Source organism: Canis lupus, chromosome 22, assembly GCF_011100685.1.
Source record: "Canis lupus familiaris isolate Mischka breed German Shepherd chromosome 22, alternate assembly UU_Cfam_GSD_1.0, whole genome shotgun sequence".
In the NCBI taxonomy this organism is placed as follows: Eukaryota; Metazoa; Chordata; class Mammalia; order Carnivora; family Canidae; genus Canis; species Canis lupus.
In genome coordinates, this window is record NC_049243.1 from 36,246,371 (window position 1) to 36,261,489 (window position 15,119).

Sequence of the window (15,119 nt, forward strand, 5' to 3'; positions counted from 1 at the left end):
TTTTTTTTTTTTTTTTTTTTTTTACTTAACCTAAAGGAATTCTTTACTCTTTTATATGCCACCATATTTTCTGTTCTCAGAACAATGATTCGCTGTAGATGTTCAATAAATATTTGAATTAAGCTGATGTATCATTCTGCAATTACATACTGAATGTTCCCTATATGTAAGGCAATATGCTAAGTTTTAACGGTGATGTATATTGAGATAAGACAAGTGTCCTGTCTCCAAGAAAGTTTGCAATATAATTTGTTTTAAGAGATTTATGTGACTACGATTAACATGACTGAAATAAGAATTGGTATTTACTGGATGTCTGCTCTGTGCCAGGCACTGTGCTGTGCATCACTCATATATTTTCTTTGTTAATCCTGGTTAAAGACCTATAAATGATGGTATGTTGTTATCTCCACTTTCCAAAAAAAAAGGGAAACTGAATTTTAATTTATATAATGTGACTAAGATTTCAAGACTGAGATATGAACTCAGAGAATTCAACATGCCTTATTAACCACGAGATAATAATGGTCTCCAAGGCATTAGTAGTGTTAGGCCCTGCAATTCACCCTTAGAAAAAGGAAAGAGCTCTCACTATTGGGTCCTGGGAGAAAAGCTCCTGAAGGAGTGGGCTGATGAGGCAACATAGAAAAATATTGAGCAATCCCATTCAAGAGGCACACCAGCAGTGCCAAAGTGAATCTAATATGATAAAGTGAAGACAATATAAAAAGGTAATTATAGCTTTAAAATTCCAGTTAAGTTTTGGGTATTGTGATATTGTCCTTTCACATATATATTGAGGCTTTCATTCTTTAACTTTGATTTTTAAAAATTTTTATTGAAGTATTTTAAGCCCCAACATGGGGCTCGAACTCCCAACCCTGAGATCAAAAGTTGCATGCCCTTCTGATTGAGCCAGCCAGGCACCTCTAATTTAGATTTTTTTTTTTAATCAGATATAGTTTATCTGAGGTTTGAAATTGTCCTGTATAAGTTACTTTAGCTGATATAATTGTATGAATTCATCATTTTTTAAGATTTCAACTTGAAGTTGACTGCCAGGAAACTAGGGAATTTTCAAATTTCAAGTTGAACTGTCTGATATGTGTGTATGTGGGAAAGGGTCATGGAAGGAAGGGAAAGAGGAAGGAGTGAAGCAGCAGAAAATGGAGTATTGGGCAAATTCTCACATTTCAGTGTTGGAAAATAGCTCTTCATGTGCAATATCTGCTTAATGTGAAGCTGTTTCTGTCTCTATCATTACATCATAGTATATGTACATATATGTTGACATATTTTTTTTTAATTATATATAGGGATACCTGGTGGTGCGGTCATTTAAATGTCTGTCTCTTGGTTTCAGTTCAGGTCATGATCTCAGGGTCCTGGGATTGAGCCCTCTATCAGGCTCTGTGTTCAGTGAGGAATCTGCTAGAGATTCTCTCTCCTTTTCCCTCTGTTCCTCCCGACCACTTTCTTTCTCTCTCTCTCTTTCTCAAATAAATCTTTTTTTTAATTATACATAATTATATATAAATTTATTTGTATACCTGTTTCCCAAGACTCTGTATGCCATCAGAAAGTGTGAGTTCCCTGTTACCTCTTTCTCTCTCTCTCTCTCTCTCTCTACTCCTTTCACTCTCTTCCATCTCCCATAAAGCAAGAAGAATAAACCCAATATATTGCATGCTGTGAACATTTTAAATGACAATATAAATGCCAAGGAAACATACCAGTGCCGGCAGGGTATCTCCAGTTCTTAGGGTTTAAATATTTTAACCTTTAGATGCAAGTCATTCCTTATCTCTGATTGACATATGTTCTTTAGTCTTCTTGGTTTCTAACAGTTTTTTAGCAAGTACTTTATATTTGTTCCTAAAAATATATATGATATTATCTTAGTGCATGTACCCTTCTTTAATGCAAATTCTTTTTCAAGCTGGACCTAGGCTTACTGAGAGAAAAGCTTTTAGAAGAGAAGGCATATACTGATAGCTGTTCAAAACTGAATTTTGTCCTTATTCCTTTGAGTTTTGAAATCTTTGTCTATTGACATTGATCTTAATTTGGTACTTCCTAAAAAACACTGTGTCAGTTACAAATTATGTTTTACTGCTATAGTAGAGCCACACTACAAAGATGAAACACAATACAATTTATTCTTCACATAAAAGAACCCCAGAGGTAAGCGGTTGACCATTAGTTTAGTAGCTCTGTGCAGTCAACTAAGACCAAGGCTTCTTCTTTCTGCTCTGTCATCCTTAGTGAGTTATTTCCTGCAAGTTTACAAAATGGCTGCTGCAGCTCCATCTCAAAATAGTTTTGAGAAAGGGGAGGAAAACAGAAGAAAAGACCCATTATAGAATGCCTGTTCTACATTTGATTGAAGGACTTCTTAAACTATTCAATGCTTTTACATCTATCTCAGTGGTCAGAATTAAATATGTGGTCCTACCAACCTGCAAGAAAATCTTTAAAACTATTATTTTCTAATAGTCATATTGCTACCTTAAATGAAAATAGGAGTGTTTCATTAGGAAGAAGAAAGAATGAAAATAGTGTTGGTGGCTGCTAACCCCTGACATAATTCTATCTTTAATCTAGAGTTATGATGGCCTAAGCTGAAAATGATGTTAGAGAAAACATCAACTAAAATAATGTTAAAAATGAGTCTATTTGTTTGTTAACTAACAAAGTCTATTTGTTTGTTAAGTACTAACTTTTATGACCAGTGACATGTTAAAATGTTTACATGTAATATTTTGTGTCCTTACCATGTCTGTGAAGATGGCATAAATACTTTCTACCTCTGATTTTGGTTAAGCATTTAACATCAAACCTCAGTCTGCATACAGGATCCCGGGGACAGTAAATATGGAATATTCATTACTCTTTAAATTCCACATAAGGATTATGTATTCCTAATATACTCCATGGCAAGGATGATGTCTGATGCATGGGAGATACTTTATTTATTTTTTATTTTTATTTTTTTTTTTAATTAATGAATGGAAAGTCACACTGCTGGCATGGTTTGAAACAGTTTTCTCTAACTTGACAGTCTGGGCTTTGAATCCTATTGCATTCCCTTATTATTTTTTTGTCAAAATGTCTTGCTTTGCTTTTTATTCACTATGTTCCATTTTTCAATAGTGCTTTTTTTCTCCTCTCAAATAGTTTGTTCGAAAACTTCATAGAATATTTTTTTTTTATTTCAAGCAACAGAAATCCAATTAAAATAAGCTCAAAGGAGGAATGTATTGCAGGGATACTAGGGCTTATCAATCCAAGGATAGAAGTATGCTGGGATCTTAGGAACAACTAGAAACTACTCCAGCAGTCAGCACTTTCTGATCCATTCATCTATACCTCTTTTTGCATATATATATATATTCTTCGTACTGCATTTTGTCATTTTATGCTTTGCTCTTCCCAAAACAGCGTAAATTTTCAGCACTCAAACTTTGTATCTTGTATCTGCAGCAATTGAAAAGAAATAGTGTTGGGGTACCTGGGTGGCTTAGGTGATTCAGCATCTGACTCTTGATTTCAGGTCAGGTCACAATCTTAGGGTTGTAAGATCGAGCCCTATATTCATTTGGGCTCAGGCACTGGGTGTGGAGCCTGCTTAAGATTCTCTTCCTTTTCCTTCTGCCCCTCCCCCACTCCTTCTCTCTCTCTCTCTCTCTCTCCCCCCCTCTCTTTAAAGAAAGAAAAGACAAGCTGTCCCATGGTTACACTTCCAAAAAGAACTGAGTGAGGAGACTGCCTTCAGGGAATACATGGAGAGGAAGGAGACTGTGTTAATTTGGCTAGATTTTAATTCCCAGTTATTCAATCAAACACTAATTTAGGTGTTGCTATACTTTGTAGGTGTGATTAAAGTTTGCTATTGGTTGACTTTAAGTAAGGGATATTATCCTAGATAAATTGGGTGGGCCTGAGGTTCACAAGCTGCTGATGATCTCCTCAAGACCCACACCCATGACCTCTATTTGCTGCTAGACCTAGAACCAAGCTCTATTTCCAGCAGACCCCAAAGATGAGGTACAAGCTGTAATCCATGAAGCTCTGTATTATACGATAGAAAAATGGTATACTTCTTCCAATTTATACAGAGAGAAATCTGGAAAATATGTATGGAAATGGATTCTAGGGATGGAGATCATAGCAGAAGGAACACAAAGTTGGATCCAGTTGGATCTTTAGATATGGACTCACTAAGCAGAGATTCTGGATTTAGTGCTTTAGCTTGAGGAATTAGAGATGGTTCAACAGTTTGCTAGTTCTAGAGCTGAAATATTAATGTAATCTATGCCAGAACTGCTTTGTCATATTTCAGAGGAAGATATCCAAAGGCTTAGGGAGAGAGGCATGTTAGAGTGAATTTATCAGTAAGAACTGCTTAATCTGTCCTGGATGGTCCAGAGGACACACCTGTCACTAAAACAGAGAAAATGATTTGTGAATAGGGTCTCAAAATCCCTGAAAAGCCCTGTGGTTGTTTTTTGTCTGTAAATCCTAAATTATAGTGAACTGTTCCCATCTAACTGGGTTCCCTAAAAGCATCGGGGATAATGTAATCTCAGAATTGCACAAGCCTGATAGTGATATTTTACCATCAAAGATAAGGTGGATATTTTAACTTGATAGAAGTAGAGTTGAAGCAGTGAGAATATCTAACTCCTAGAGAAGTACATCCGTGGTGAGTTGAATATGGTGACCTTAAAGAGAAATAGAAGGAAAGGAAGCTAAATTCTGAATTGAGCTGTATAAGCAGAAGAGTTGTAGGTCAGGTGCACAAAAGTCCATCTTGAATCAGTAAAACACTGAATCATGGCCCATTAGTCAACTCTCAGACTTGAGCCAGTTTACAGATGTAGAACTCTACCTAAGAAAGGACCCTATAATACTTCCAAAGGTGCGTACTGTTAATTTTTCTCTCAAAGGACTTACAGCCACTTGCCAGAATGACGGCTTTGGAGAAAAGGAAATAATACTTTTGGGGATTGATAGACACTTCTTTGAACTGAAATTAATTGCTGGGGACACAATATCACCATGTCCACCATTCAGAATGAGGGCTTATAGAGATCAGGTGATCAGTGGAATTTAGCTCAGATCCATCTCATCATAGTCAGTCTGGTTGTTTACTAAACATGCACTGTGGTTATTTCCTCAGTTCCATAATATATTCTTGCAATAGACACACTCAGCAACTGGCAGAACTTCCATCTTGGTTCCTCAGACTATAAAGTGATAATTATTATGGTGGAAAAGACCAAATGGAAGCTATTAGAGCTGCATTTACCTAAGGGGGGTAGTAAAGCTAAAGCAATGCTTCATTCCTGGGGATTGCAGGGATTGCCCTCATCAAGAAGTTGAAGGATGTGATGCGGTAATTCCTACCATCCGCCATTCAACTTATTTATTTGACCAGTTCAGAAAACAGATCTTGGAGAATGACTGTAGGTTTTCATAAGCTTAACCAGGTGGTAGACTCCAGTTGCAACTGCTGTTTCACATGTGGAACATTTTATTGCTTAAGCAAATCAGGATATCCCCTAAAACTAGGGTATAGCTATACTGCCAAAAGTACTTCTTTCAGGTAGCAAGGTAAGCAAACTATTAGCTTCACTGTCCTACTTCACAGGTAGGACAGATATCAACTCTCCATCCCTGAATCATAATTTAACTCGTGGGTTATTTTGATTGCCTTTCCCTTCCACAAGATATTACTCTGGTCCATTCTATTGATATTCTGCTGATTGGACCTGGCAAGCAGACTATTCTTAATATTTTAATATATAAATATCAATATTAATATTAAATAATATATCAAGTAGAGTGTGTGTCAGACACTGAGAAATCCAACAAATAATTCAGGATCCTGTCATCTTGATTATATTTCTAGAGGTCCATTGGTATGGGGCATATTAAGAGTATTAAAATATCCTTCCCAAGATGAATAAGTAGCTGCATCTGGCCTTTCCTACAACAAAAGAAGTGTAAAACCTAATGGGCCTCCATGGAAAATGGAAGCATTCTTAATTTGTTTATGCTACTTCAAACCATTTACTAAGTGACCAAAACTGTTCATTTTGAGTGAGGCCCAGAATAAGGGAAGGCTCTGCAAAAGGTCTGGACCTTCATGCAAACTGCTTCTTTTTTTTTTTTTTTTTTTTTTTTTTTCAAACTGCTTCTAACATATGTAACATATAATCCAGTAAATCCAATGACCATAGACATGAGTCTATAGCCACTCTTTAGCTGTGGTTAGTGCTTTGGCCAGATGGTCAGGATTTAGAAGGACATGACTGGGAAAACTAGTCACAAGATTTGGGGAAGAAGCATGTGCATACTTCATTATGAATGAGAGAACAATATGAAGATGCTTTCATCCCATATGAGTGCTCATGAAATGGTGACCTCAGATTTTTAAAATTAAGTGGGTAAGAGTACCCATTTCTTTGAATATAAGTCAACCTCTTCCCCTAGCCATCTGTCATTACCCACTGGGCTCATGAGCAGATTGCCTATGGTGGTAGGGATGGATATTTTACATAGTTTTAGCAATACAGACTTTTATACCCATCAAGCCTGGTCTTCCTATAGCTACTGGTTGTGCCAGAAGCTGAGAATAAAACTGGATCCCCAAGCTGATCAGCCAGCTAGCTGGTGAGGTAGACTGATTACATTGGGCAGTTTCTGTCATAGAAATAGCAGTACTTTTCTTCAACTGGAATAGATGGTTACTCTAGATATGGATTTGCCTTTACTGCACTAAATACTTCTGCCAACACTATTACCCAGGACTTATATAATGCCTGATCAAACTTCATTGTATTCCACATAGCATTGTTTCTATTCAAGGAATTCACTGAATAGCAAATAAAGTGTGGTGATGGGCCCATGCTCATGAAAATCCCTGGTCTTACTGTGTTTGCATCATCCAGAAATGAATAGTAAAATATCCTTCTAAAGACTCTGTAATGGTACCAGACAGATGGCAATACCTTATGGGACCTATGCAAGGTCTTCCAGGGTGTTGCATGTGCTCTAGCCTAGCATGTGCTCTAGCCTTGTTGTACGGTGCAGTTTCTTTCAGAGCTAGCATTTGTTGATCCAGGAATCAAAGAATGGAAATGGGAGTGGTCCCATTACACTAACAAACATTTGATGTCCTGTCCCCATGACCTTAGATTTTGTTGGTCTGGAGTCCTTAGTTCCAAAGGAAAGAATGGGTCCACAAGGAGATGCTACAGTACCACTACTGAAGTGGAAGCTGAGACTGCCTCCTGGCCACGTTGGGCTCTGCATGCCTCTGAACTAGTAAGCAATAATGAGAGCTGTGATACTATTGCCTGGGCTGACTGATCCAGATTATCAAGGGGGAATTGAGTTGTTACTACACAATAGAAGTGAGGAAGAGTATATCTGAAATACAGAACATTCCCCTAGTGCTATCATGGCCTATGACTGAAGTCAGTGTAAAAATACAATTTGGACAGGACTGCTAATGGCCCAGACCCTTGAAGAATGAAATTGGAATCGGTAGAGAAGAAAGTAGTTATAAATTCCTGGTACAACTATGTGATCCGTTGCAGAAATGAGGATTGTAATAGTTATGTATACTTTCCTACTAATGTGTTTATATATACATTTATATATATGTATATACACATACTAGATAGGTTTCTTCTCTTATTCCCTTGTCATCTAATGTAAGAGGTATTTATAACAGTTAATTTTATATAACAATATTTTAACACATATCAAAGAGAAATATGAGCATTACCTCAAGACTTTTCCTTCTCTTCTAGGGAGAGGATAGCCTGTTTTCAGATTTATGCAAGACAGGGCAGCCCAGGTGGCTCAGCGGTTTAGTGCCGCCTTTGGCCCAGGGCCTGATCCTGGAGACCCAGGATCGAGACCCACGTTGGGCTCCTTGCATGGAGCCTGCTTCTCCCTCTGTATGTGTCTTTGCCTCTCTCTCTGTATATCTCATGAATAAATAAATAAAATCTTAAAAAAAAAAAGATTTATGCAAGACAGCTCTGTCATGTACTATGGAAGCATGACTTGTTATTCTCTTTATTTGAGAATTAGATTTAGTTTAAGATGTGTATGTGTGCCAATTTTACAAGACACAGACTGTGGCTGTCCATTTTATTTTTTAACTTGCTACATTATTGGCTTAAGTTACTCATTCAAACATTAATCTAGGTGTTGTGGTGATGGCATTTTGTAGGTATAATTAAATTCCACAGTCAGTTGACTTTAAGTAAGTGAGATTATCCTAATTAATCTGGGTGAGCCTCATTCAGTCTGTTGAAAGACCTTAAGAGTAGAACTGAGTTTTTCTTGCAGAGAAATTCCACTGAAGACAGCAGGTTTAACCTATGCCTGAGAGTTCCATCCTCCTCTTCCTCTAGCATGCCCTTTCAGTTTGGGGACTTTGGTTTTTGCTAGTCCCTACAAGCAAATGAGGGATTTTTTTTTTTTTTTTTTTTTACAATTAATCTCTTAAAATATATTTCCTAATAGTCTGTTTATCTGTTCATAGTCTGGCCAAAAAAAGGGACAAAGTTACATTTCACATAATAGATGCTCTGGTGGGAACCAAAATGTAGAAAGAAGCAGGGATCAATCTGGGAAGTTTTATGGAGAGTGGAGGGGGCTGGGCATGGGGTTAGAGTGGAGGGAGGTTGAAAAGATGAACGTGGTAGAAAGGTCTATAGGTTTTTACGACTTTGTGCTGAGCCTGCAATCAACATTTATGATGCTTTATATTGTGTAGAAAATTCTACATACAAAGCCTATTCAGAGGTATCTATCCATTTTTTTTCTATAAGATACCCAAACTGTCCACATTATTATTTAGCAAATATTCTGATTAAAAAAAAAAAAAAAAAAGACTACCTTATCCTTGGACTTATCCTTCCACTTATTCTCATAATCTCAAAAGTTTGAGTTTAGAATTGATCGGTTGAAATGCAGTTGGAGTCTCTGTAAACACATAGGGACATACTCTGGAGAATTATGTTATTTAAAGAAAATATATTTAAGTTGGGCCTGTAGGTCCTTTTAAATCTATACTGTGTATTGTTTTACTCTGGGTATTCCAATATACATTAGAACCATTCATCCATTATTTTCTAAGCTTTTTATTCTTCGTGTATTCCTTTTTTCTTTACATTTGCTGGAGTAAAATAGCTCTGAAGTATCCATTAATTTTTCTCAGAAATCGTACTTCCTGAGAAAGGAAGAAAAAAAGCAAACCCCATGCTAGCTCAAGGCAAAATGAGCAGAGATTGCCTGTGTTTTCAGAAGCTCCATTACATAACAAACAGAAAGAAAAAAAAAAGAAAGAAAATTAGGTTTAAAGAAAATTAAAGCAGTAGCAAAACAAAGTCTTGGGGATTTTCTGCTGAAAGTTAATGTGTTCCTCTGAAATGCAAAATGAGTTTGCTATACTGATGAAGCTCTTCTTTACAATTAAACATCAACAAAACAATTAAGATTTATTATTTGTGTTTTAAGTACCTATCTTTAGGAAGATAACTGGTAAAGAGAATGAGGTAAGAAAGGAGGCTGACAGGAAGGGGTAAAACCAGTCAGAAAGAAGAAACCTTAAATTCCTTCCACTTATTGGCTCCTATAAATATGGTAGAAAAAAAAAATCTTGAAATAGTAATATTCATTCTGTGGCAACTCAATGCATAATTCAGTCTGTCTCACAATAGACTATCTGATTCACAGGAATCATTTTGAATGTTATCTTCTCAAACAGCAATTTTGCCTTTTGGAAAGCTAATTTCACATAGACTAGGATGCTTTTGCGGTCTGTCAACAATAACAGCAGATAACAAAAGCAAGAAAGCGAGAATGAGAGGTGGGGGAAGGGAGAGGGTAGATAAAGGAGGAACACAGTTAATTTACAGAGCCTAGGTATTTAGGCCAGGTACTCTGACTTTAATCCATATTTTCTCCCCTTACATATGTTTCATCAACTTTGATATATTTTTGTGCTGTCTCTCTTCCATGGTTTTTAAAAGATTTGTGTAAAGCATTTTGAAATTTACATTTAGATCCATGTTCATACTTTCAGATTAATATCTCTCTTGGAAGATAAACTTAAAGAAATATTAAAGGCTTTGAAAAATATATGCCCATTAAGCTAGCTATTACTATAGACTTATTTTTAACAGAAAAAAAATTGAAAGAAAAATAAGCATAGAAATCAGGAACAGTTAATAAATCTACACTAATTCAGTAGAATAGTATGCCCCTTACTAAAATGATTATTGTAAATATTGTAGGAAAATATTTATGGTAAGTTGAGTGAAAAAGTCAGTAGACAAAATAAATCTCTACCTTGATTGTAATTATTTAAAAAGCCACATGCATGTGGAAACGACTATAAGCGGCCATGAACAAGCACTTCTGTGTTTTAAAAGTGGAATGGTGGGCAACATTTCAAAAAGTACATTTTATTAATAAATGAAAATGAAGTTTTAATGCATATGGGTTTTCTTTTTCAAATTTTTATTTTCTGAAAAGATAATTGGCACTCTTGGTACATTAGTTTTCCAGAGCACTGTATTCTAGGCTGGTACTTTTATTTTATTCATATCCTTTCATCTTTTGGCTCACTAGTCTGTTGTTACTGTTTTGATATTTTTATTATATTTATTCTCAAACCCAATTCATGACTTACCTCAATTCTTGTTTTAAAATCTATCTTTAGATCCAAAATATACTGTTATGGAGAGAAGAAAACGGACAAGAAGAAGGCTGCTTTGTGCTCTCAAAAGTACAAAATCAAATTCAGATGGATCCACTCCCTTTCCAAAATTGTTTTGGCCAAGTAGGGTAAGATAGACATAATAATAATTATACACGTACTTACAGTAGATAAGCATCATGAAAAACTAGGATACAAGGACTACATACCGACATGCATGCTCGCTCACATGCACACACACTAACAGACACAGACACCAGAGGAATATAGTCTGAGTTTGGGTTCAGAGGAAAGCATCCACAAATATATTTAAGATCATTTATAAAAGACCTATAGAAATTATCCAAGATGAAAAGAAGGAAGTGATTGTTAAAGGCTAACTGGAAACTTCTTGCTTGGCAGAGATCTAAAAAGATATTAAAAAGGTGAAGAAATGAGGTCTTTAGTAGCTTAGGATGTATGAGAAAGTCCAATACTATGATTGCAGTTCAGGGCACAGGAGTAAGGGAAACGGTGTTGTTCTTAGACGTGACATTTAGGCATGATTTTATATGCTATGTAAGAATTTAGAATATTTAACCTAAAAGCAAAGAAGGCCACTGAAATATTTTATGCAAGAAAATAAGAGCTAATACTTATATTGAAAGGACTATCTGGATGCTTTGTGGAGAACGATCTGGGAAAAAAAAAAAAAAAAAAAATAGTGAACATCCATAACAAGAAAGCTATTGCAGGAGACAAAACAAGAAATCATCATCATGGCTTAGACCAGATGCTGCCATGAAGCCAGGCAAGTTTTGTATCAAAGAAATATTTTTGAGATAGAATTCACTGGGTTTGGTGACTAATGAGAAACCAACTAAATTTGGACTAAGACTGAGAAATTTGAACATTTAAAGTTTTGGCTAATACAAATCAAGGATGGAGATTGGAATAAGTGGCAGAGATAGAGAAATAATTTTTTAAAAGTCATTCACGAAGAAGGGAGTTATTATGTACGTCTAGGTACTTCTGCCTACTTCCTTCTGAAAGGATGTCCCCAAACTAACTTCAAGTGCTCTCAGGTTTGGTTTTGCTTTCTGTCCTGTGTATGTAGAGAGTAATTTTTCTAGAACAGTGGGTGTCTTCACTGCCTTCTGCCACAGGGAATCCTCACAAAAGTCTCCTCATGCGGACTGTCATTCTGTGGAGGCAGAAAGGGAGTAGTAGGATGCATCAGACCTTCCATTCCCTTTGTTGTTCTATTCCAGGTAGATTTCACAATAGTATTCCAGAATGCAGAGTTCTGCTTGGAAGGCCCTGGGAAACCTTAAACTAGAGTTAAAGCCAAGAGGGTACTAAGATTAAAGTTCCAGTTAAATTGGATTTTGACTTGCACAGCACAGGAGAAAACCTCTAACTTCAGCATTAGGATGGTATGTGACGCTGGGAGGCTTTCTCCACCGAACAGATTCCTGGTTTCACACCCTTTCTCACCTGCTCTTCTTCCTCATCTCTCAATTCTATTACTTCTATCTCTCCCTCATATACAGGACCTCTTTTGTACTTCCCTCTGCCCTTTCCTTCTAATTGTCAAGAAATTAGCCTGTTATTTCTCTTGTTGCAACTCCTACTCAGAAGCATTGTGGAGGCTGAGAAAAATTAAGGCCATTCCACCTCAAGTTTAGCATTAGCACAAGTACAGCCATCTTAGGCTCCTGTGAATAAGATTTGAACTTTACAGGAAAAACTGCAGAATGTGCTCAGCAGGGAATCCCATATCAGAAAGACCACAGAGCTCAGAATTGCCCTCAGCAGAGAATCCCATATCAGATCTTAAGAAACTCCCCCACCCCTTCCCCCATATTGGAATGGAAAAAAAAAAAAAAAATTCCTCCACGCCTTCTGAAAACCCCCTAGACCAGCCCATAAAAAACCCAGCTGTAACCCACTTCAGGGTCCAAGCCCCTGCTCAGCTGTGTGGAGTATACTTGGACCCAAGCCCGAGCTTATAAATAAACCCTCGTGTACTTGCATCAGTGTCGACTCCTTGGTGGTTTTTCGGATTCACAATCTTGGGCACAACAGCATGACCCTAAAAATTAGCAATTCTCCTTATAGAAAATGCATGTTACAACCTTTCTAGAATAGTTTCCCCAGTGAACACTACCTAGGCTTCTTCCTTTGAACATTCATTTACTATCATTTAGAGTTGAGAATTATTGTTTTCTGAAGCTTTGGAGTATAAAGATATAAATAACTGAAAACATTCAATGAGTGATCTTTGTTCTTGGGGTCTCATCACTTTATATCACTTTATATGTTGATATTTTACTAAAGATTTCCTTACAAATAAAGAAGACTAGCAAATATTTACTCAACTGAGTTCTTGACAATATTGGATACTATGTTGAATATTGCAAAGAATAAAATGTTTTCGTTGGACAGATCCTGTTAGACTGACTTGTAGTTATCTGGTGGCATGAAGAAAATTAATGAGATATGGGGAGATAGGAACAGGGATTATAGTCAGCACATACCACATGTAGCTGTGAAGAAGAGGAAAGAGAACAGTTGTTGAATGGTAAATATCTTAATTTTTAAGGTAGACATCACCAGATAATATGTAAAGATATGCATAAAATTCAAAGGGTTAGATGATGACCTACAAACAGAAGATTAAAAAAACATAAAAACTAGGAGTAAAGAGTTAAGGGAGAGGCTGGGATTTAGAGCAAAACTGAAAGATTTCCTTTATAGGAGGAGGGACGCAATCAGGACTAAATCATGTGTGAAATTATAGATGGCAGGTCTGCAAAGCTAGGTTTGGATCATGTGTGCTAGGAATTGGATTTTTTTTTTTTTTGGTCATCATATTTTTTTAGTGGAATATGATGCAATGTCAGATGCTCAGAATGGATAAAGTTTTAAAATGTTGTTGCAGATATTCCAGAAAGCTGATTAGAAAATGCATTAGAATACTACAGTGAGGGATGCCTGGGTGGCTCAGTGGTTAAGAGTCGGCCTTTGGCTCAGGTCATGGCCCAGGGTCCTGGGATGAAGTTCCACATCAGGCTCCCTGCAGGGAGCCTACTTCTCCCTCTGTTTATGTCTCTGCCTCTCTCTGTGTCTCTCATGAATAAATAAATTATTAAAAAAAATACTACAATGAGCTGAATGTTTCTGTCCCTACCCTCTTCGCCCCCAAGTTCATAAGCTGATACTTGATGCCCAATGTGATGGATTTAGGAGGTAGGGCCTACAGGAGCTGATTAGGTCATGAAAGCAGGGCCCTCCTGAATGGAATTAGTGCCTTTATAGAATAGACTCCAGAGAGGTTCCTTGCCTTTTCTGCCACATAAGGTTATGGGGCAGAGATGGCCATCTATGAGGAAACTGGCTCTTATCAGACATTGAACCTGTGGGTACCATGATCTCAGACTTCCCAGCCTCCACAACTGTAAGATATAAATGTTTGTTGCTTATAAGCTATCTAGTTTATGACATTTTTTTTTTTTTAGAGCAGACCACATAGACTGATACAAATACTAAGGAATTACTGAAAGCTAAGTTGAAATTGGTGAACATGAATTTTCAGGTTTAACAGGGTGTCTGCTTGTTTGTGTGGGACTCTACAGCAGCCTGTAGCTACACCATGCAATGTAGAAAAGAGAGAAATAGATTGATTAACTCTTTATGCTAGTGTAGGAGTTGAGTTTGAGTTGTGCCAACAACTAAATACACATTCCACTTTAATACATCTTTCTATGATCTAACATATTTATAATATACAATATTACTAATTACATTTTATTATATGACCTTATAAGGCAAAATCTGTCTGCTAATGAATGGTGTGTGAGACAGCACAGTCATAAAAAGTTGTGCAAAGAATGCTAAGTGTCTCCCTCTTGTTTCTCAGCCATATGCATTGCATACTTTTATTATAGGACTCATCATTATTTTCTTTTGTTTGCTTCACTTTCTATTAGTACATTTCTTAAAGTCTGGAATATCTTCTTCCAATTTTATATTCTTAACACAGAGCACTAGGCCTAAGCTGTGCTCTACCATTGAAATACCTAATTAAAAAAAAAAATCTTAATTACAACGTTGCTCTTATATTTAAAACTTATTTATTGCTGATTTTTACTAAAACTAGCTTAATGCAGTGTTTTTATTATGAAATTGCAATGCACATGGACATATGTTCCTGTAAATGAAAAATCCTGAAATTAAGTATAAACTATTATAAAGTAGCAATTACTACCATATGATAAATGTCATCCACAATGTAAAACAAGTATAATGAATCTAGTGTTTGCAAATACATATAAGTTTACTTTAACCTGGTTATGAAAATGCAAAATACTTTGTCCTAAATCTGACAAGA

The 15,119-nt window shown here is 36.4% G+C and overlaps 1 long non-coding RNA gene across 3 annotated transcripts; it reads right to left on the bottom strand.

Moving 5' to 3' along the window:
• Positions 1–2,187: 2,187 nt before the first annotated feature.
• LOC111091757 lies at positions 2,188–11,987 on the bottom strand. 3 transcript variants are annotated; one of them, XR_005376055.1, is made up of 4 exons: positions 11,767–11,987; positions 10,721–10,847; positions 8,923–9,009; positions 2,188–2,310 (listed from the first exon to the last, which is right to left on the bottom strand). It is a non-coding gene; the product is annotated as an uncharacterized LOC111091757 (long non-coding RNA). The 3 variants fall into 3 exon arrangements; XR_005376056.1 differs by lacking the exon at positions 2,188–2,310 and adding an exon at positions 4,617–4,724 and having other exon boundaries at positions 11,797–11,987; XR_005376054.1 differs by lacking the exon at positions 2,188–2,310 and adding an exon at positions 4,617–4,724.
• Between the last annotated feature and the right edge of the window lie 3,132 nt (positions 11,988–15,119).